A 6,000-nucleotide genomic window follows, 5' to 3' on the forward strand; every position below is an offset into this window, starting at 1 on the left:
AAATCCAAAGAACCTCTTACTCTGCATAGACTCTGCCTCAGGCATGAGAGTTTGCCATTTCTTTGATGACTAAGGCTGATTTGTGCACTTCAAAGACACTCTCCTAGTAAAACTCCCCAGTTATTCATGCCAGGGATTTCATTTAGAGATCCCTTCAAAGAAAGCCGCCCTGCCTTTTGCCTTTTGTGCAGCTCTGAAAACTGGGAGCTCCTTCTGGGCACTCATGCAGGCCATGGGAGGAGCCCCTCCAGATGAAGTTGTACTGTTTCCTGCCGGTTTATTTTGCTATTTTCTGTTTTAATTCTAGCTAAGTCGCCCAAAGTTGCACGTTGCCAGTTGCTGATTCAGGGCCCGCCCGTGGCCTTCTGAAAGAGCCCCTCTGTGCAGGCTGCGGATCCTCCTCCTCCTCCTTTCCGGGCCGGGTCTGGCCGGGGAAGGCCGGGCGCAACTAAACCCGCAGCAGCAAAAAGCCGGCAACGAAGGGCCCGCACGATCTCGGGCGGCAACGGCCGAGGCCGCCCGGGGGCCCCGCAGACAAGGGAACCCCAGGCCCTGGCCTAAAAGACTCCGCGCGGGGGGGATTTTCCAGCTAGGCCTTCGGGGGACCTTCCGAAGCGCCGGACTGGCCACTTCCGCCGCCCCCCGCCCGGACTCCGGCTGCACTAGAGCAGAAGGACGGAAAGGACCCTTCGGGGCTCCCGGCACAGCCACGCTCGACCGGCCGGTTCTCCCGCGCGCGCGCTCCCCCCCGCGTGCACGCGCCGCCCAGCAGCCAAGAGGCGCCCGGCCCGAAGGGGGCGCGCTGCGCGGGGGCCGCTCGGAGCCGGGCGCCATTTTGCGGTTGCCGAGCGACGCGGGGAGTGGGGTCCCCTCGAGGTCCTCTAGTCCGGCTCCTGACCCGCAGCCCGCCCCAAGGGCCTTTGCGCGAGGCCCGGAGACCCTTCTGCGCCCGGGAATCCCACCGAGCGGGACTCGTTCTCTGTCCGGCTCCCGGGAGCGCTGTGGGGCATTAAATGTTCAGCAAAGTGGCCTTGTGATGTTTCACTTAATAATCATTTGAATGACTGAGGTTCCAGTTATGGTCATAGATTGACTACTTGTAAATAGCTTTAAGATAATTAACAAGCAATTTCCAAAAAAGAGAGGCTTGCAGACTTACTGTCTTTTAAAACTCTCTGCAAGCAAGGAGGGCAAATTCCATAATCTCCTGGTGTTCAAAAACATGAAAAACCGCTGTCCTGCAGTCTCCTGCTGGGAAGCAGCCTTCTTGGACGACCTCCCACTCTCTCCTGATCTGAAGAAGCTCCAAGGAATCGGTCTACTTGCTGGTTCCTTGGTCTTTGCTTCAGTCTTCAGCTCTATTTCACAGAGCTGTCTTCAGTTGAAGGAAGAGATTGGTTGATCAGATGCCTTATTGAAGCCCAGATATACTACATCCTTAGTGTTTCCTTGATCCACTAAGTCAGTCGCTGTCAAAGAGCAATAAAATTTGTTTTTAACAATGAGGTATTGTTAAATGTGGTAATCACCTCATTCATTTCTAAGCACTTGCAAACTCACTGCTTGATCATTTTTTCTAGGAGCTTTCTAGATATCTTAAATAACCACCAACCTATGACCCTCTTAATTGCATAACTCTTTAAGTAAAATAAAAAAATGTGGAAAAGAGACTAACTAATGGGATTGAATTAATAACAACTGGAATAAGAACGGGAAGCTGGACAATTTATACTTTATAAAAGAAAGTCTAAAGCTTCAAAACTAAGACTAAAACAGATGAAAAAAAAAGTGCACCCTCTACTGGCCCTTATTGGCAGAAAAAGATAATAAGAGGTGAAAGTGGCTGACTTTGAACATGAAGTGTGGACCATGGAAGCTGTAAACAATAATTAGCTTTGGCATCTGCAAATTGCTTAGTCTGGAAAGCTGGAACAGAGAGTGGAAGTAGTATGATTGTGTAAACCTAGCAGCTCTTGGGCTTTAACGGATAACAAACAAGCAGACTGAAGCTGAGAAACAGCAGGAATTTACTTTCAGTTTGAATAGAAGACTTCCCTTGCCAGACTTTGATGGATTATAAATAACTTTGATGGTTTATAAGTAACTTTTGATGTGGTATCTGTTAAAGAGGAAGAGAAGAAGAGACTAGAACAGTCATAGAAAAACTCTTGGATTATTTTGTGAAAGACTGTTGGGGATACAGCTGGGCCTTTGTGGATTACAAATAAATTTTGATATAATATTTGTTAAAGAAGAAAAGAAGAGTTGAAGACGGTTCATGAAGGACACTTTGGTCTATTTTATAAAAAGTATTTAGAGACATAGTTGGGACTTTGTGGACTACAAATAATGTCATATAATATTTCTACATAATATGAAGAAAAGGGGTGTAGAACTATAATAGAACTTTTGGATTAATATACTATAGGTTCTCTGGACAGAAGTTGTAATAAGAGTAAAAGAAGGATCTGGTAGTGAGATTGTGGACATAAGGAATTTATTGAACCTATTCAATTTATTGAAGCTGAGAGGCATTTGGGTGGGGGACTGTTGAATAGCTGAGAGTGTGTTGTGAAATTCTTGATTATTCTATTTGTTAATATTTAAAGATGAAGAAAACTACATCAGCTCCCTCTTCAGCAGTATCAGCAGCAGCTTCGAGTCTGGCCAGTCCAAAATCTTTGGATAATATGTTGCAACAGGAAAGAATAAAAGCGATGCAAGCGGAAACAAAAATGATGTTCCAATCGATTCAGGAATCAGTAACCAAACTACATGAAGAGATGAAGGAAAGAATACAAAAAGTGGAGGACAAAGTAGAAAATATTCAACAAATAATGACTAAAAATGAGGAAAGAATCAAGAAGATAGAAGAAAAATCAGAAGGGCATGAGGTCTATGGGTTTCTCCCTGGAGAGCAGCCCTTCCCATTCCTGCACAAGAGACTCCTAATCACAGGCACCAAGTCTCTTGGCTGCTGTTCCCTGCCTTTTGCTTAAAAATAACTTTGTCAACCAGCCTTGTCCACATTCTGTACTTTGGGACTGTGTCAAAGGCCTGCAAAGTTTATACAGAGCACTTCCGTTCTCAGGGTTCGTATCTTTCTCTAAAAATAATGGACAATGAAGCAGCAATCCAAAGTGGATCTCCACACTCCATCTTGCCTACTCTTAAGCTATGATTTTTTTTATCAAGTTTACCTATTTTCATAGCAAAGATCCTGCGTTGTCCAGATTTCAAACTAGATATGACAATAAATCTTGACTATCTAGACATTTTGCCCTGCCTATTCCTTCCTTCCTTCCTTCCTTCCTTCCTTCCTTCCTTCCTTCCTTCCTTCCTTCCTTCCTTCCTTCCTTCCTTCCTTCCTATTCTAGACCTATCCTTTCTGTCTTTTCCAATTATTGAAAACCTGGCTGTCCTGCTCCAGTTTGCCTCCTGGAGTTGCGGGAGTTGAGGGAGGCCACAAGAGCCAAAGGGAAAGGAGGAAGACACCTTCCCACTGACTACCTCCACCAGCATCCCAAAAGGGCTCCCCTGGGACAAGGCAGGAGGGGCATCCCCAGGAGGCCTTGTGGCACTTTCCATCTTCCATCTTTTAGGGTAAGAGAAAAAAATGATGGAAGAAGCTGCAGACAGCAGGAGCAGCTGCAGAGGAAAACCCAGGAATGGCCGAGAGCTGATTCCAGTGAAATTCAGGATAAACTTCACCCAACTGTGAAGTAGCAGTTCAATTTGGGACTCAGAGCCAAAATGCGATGGGTGCATTTAGCAAAGGCTAAAGAGCAATACGGTCCAAATGCTTTGACTGGATCCTGCACTTGGCAGGCTGAGGGAGGGAGGGAGAGGGAGGAAGGAAGAAGAAAGGAAGGAAGATGTTGTAGGACTTGGAGTAATAGAAACTAGAAATAATACAATATAGAATCAAATACAAACGAAGCAGGGATGATACTTCCTGATTTTCAACCATCTGTTTTATGCAGTCCCCTTGACAACCAAATTGGGGCTGCAGGATGCAAAGCCCAAGGCGGGCCATTGTTGCAAGGTCCAGGGAGCAGCTGGAAGACCCTCTGCCAAGCTTGGGAAATCAGCCATGATCCAATAACCCTCCCCCTACCCCAGATTTTTCAAAAGGCTGAACACACACTGTGTTACTTCCTCCTTCAGTTGGGCTGGAAATGTTGACAAGGAGTTCTGTGATTATAGCTTGGCTTCCTATGATTACCATGGGAACTACACAAATCTATTTTGGGATGTTCCTCATAATGCTGGAATAATTTTTTCAAGGAAAATCAACTCAAAGAGCGGCTGGCAACTCGGGATGACTCATAGGTCCCAGTCTCATGCCGAATTGTCCCAAAGAGGAATGCCAGGAGAAGCCCTTGGAGATGCAGCCGGGTCCCATCAGCCCCCAAGCCCCTGAAAGTAGGCAGGGAGAAAAGGACAAGGCTCACATCCCTCATATATATTTAAGCAAGGTTCTGCTTAAAATGACACACCTAGCACAGCCATCAAAAGGGAATTAACCAGAACTCCAAGCTGGCTGCAGTATTAGACATCCTGCATACCTCAGCTAGAAATTAGAAATAGGGATGGCCTGGAGCAAACAGAATGTGTATTAGATAACTGCTGGAGCATTCATTAGCTGAGGCACAGGGATGGCTAGAGATCAATAGGTCAATTGTTAGATCATTACTAAAAATGTTATTAGATGATTTGATGTATATATCTTGCCTTATCTCGCCTTCCGCTTTAGTAAAAATGTATAAAGCCTTCTTGATACTATTGTTCAAGGTTCCTTGGCATTTTTGGGCCAGGACCCCTTTTCTTGGAGCGCTTCAATAAAAGGAAACAAAGCCTGCACTTCGTGTCTGGTGTCCTTCATCATCTTTGGGGACAACAGTGTCTTAACCACTAGACCAAGCTGCTTCCTCTGAAGCTGGCTTTATTCTTGTACTGTCTTGAAGAATTTTTAATTTCAAAATATTAAAAAAAGTAAAAAATGCCCCCCCTAATTTATTGTAGAAAAATAAATTAGAAAATTTATTTAGAAAAAAAGGTACAAAACATGGCCTAAAGGGCCTATCAAATGCCAAGTGATCATTTCGTCCTTTTCTTTTTTGCTTCTGCTTCAACTGAGTTTCTGATGTGGCTTACAAAAATAAACCACCAGTTGAAGCAGCCCTTGGCAAAAAGTGATCCCCGTTCTTGGACTGCGCTGAGGCTTTCTCACTCGGGCCGAAACAGGATCCCCCCCCCCCGTTTCCCCGGATTGGGGGGCAGCGCCGCCCCCTGCCAAGATACCCAAGAAGAGCAGAGGGGCCACGCCGGCCTTCCCGGTCTTGGGGGCGGCGAGCGCCCTCCTCTGCGGGGCTGGAGGGGAGGCAGACCGGAGCCCCCCCCTGCTTCCACCACCGCGGGAGCCGCGTGCGCCGTTTCCTGACCAACGTGCGGAAAGCCTCTCCTCCGCCCTGCTCGACGCGGCCGGATCGGCGCAGGCAGAGCCGGGGGGAACCGCTCAGCCCCCCGCCCTCGACTGCACCGTCCGCCAAGGGGAGAGCGCCGGGCGATCCCGGGCCCGCACCGGGCGCCCACCGAGGCAGCGCGCCACCCTTCGCGGGCTCTCGGCTCGCCTTCCGCAGGGCCGCCGGGAGAGGAAGGCCGGCTGGTCTTCCCGGGCCGGCTGCGGGCGGCTCCCCGGAGCTTCGGCTTTTCTCAAGGGGGCGGCCGAGCCCGGTGGCCCCCTCCGAGGAAGCGTCACCCGGCCGCTCGGCTGGCTTCCTGCCCGGCCCGGCGGCTCCTGAGCTCCGCGCGGCGCGGGATCCGGGCGAAGAGCTGCCCTTTTTCTCCGCCCTCCCGGAAAGCCCCCCTTTCAGAAGAGCGTCGGACGAGGGGCGAGCGGCCTGAGGAAGGCGCTCCTTTCTCGACGGGCTCCAGCGCTTCCTGACCGGCGGCCGCTCCGCGCCTCGCTGCGATCCGCGCAGGACGCCCACCAGGGAC

At 49.0% G+C, this 6,000-nt stretch overlaps 1 protein-coding gene across 6 annotated transcripts in view; it reads right to left on the minus strand.

The window, feature by feature from the left end:
• Positions 1-6,000, minus strand: part of PLEKHG4 (pleckstrin homology and RhoGEF domain containing G4) — a 52,336-nt gene that overhangs the window by 25,811 nt on the left and 20,525 nt on the right. For 2 of the 6 annotated variants that reach the window (XM_039353573.1, XM_039353568.1), the window contains exon 1: positions 21-1,135. The exons of 1 other annotated variant lie outside the window; for it this stretch is intronic. The gene's annotated coding sequence lies outside the window, so the exon portion shown is untranslated. Of the gene's footprint in view, positions 1-20; positions 1,136-1,159; positions 1,470-5,595; positions 5,671-6,000 lie in introns of those variants that run through there. 3 more of the 6 variants (XM_039353569.1, XM_039353570.1, XM_039353575.1) reach the window with 3 other exon arrangements.

The sequence above is a fragment of the Crotalus tigris genome, unplaced genomic scaffold (assembly GCF_016545835.1).
Source record: "Crotalus tigris isolate CLP2741 ecotype Arizona unplaced genomic scaffold, ASM1654583v1 scf7180000018525.42219311030:4301911, whole genome shotgun sequence".
Classification (NCBI taxonomy): Eukaryota; Metazoa; Chordata; class Lepidosauria; order Squamata; family Viperidae; genus Crotalus; species Crotalus tigris.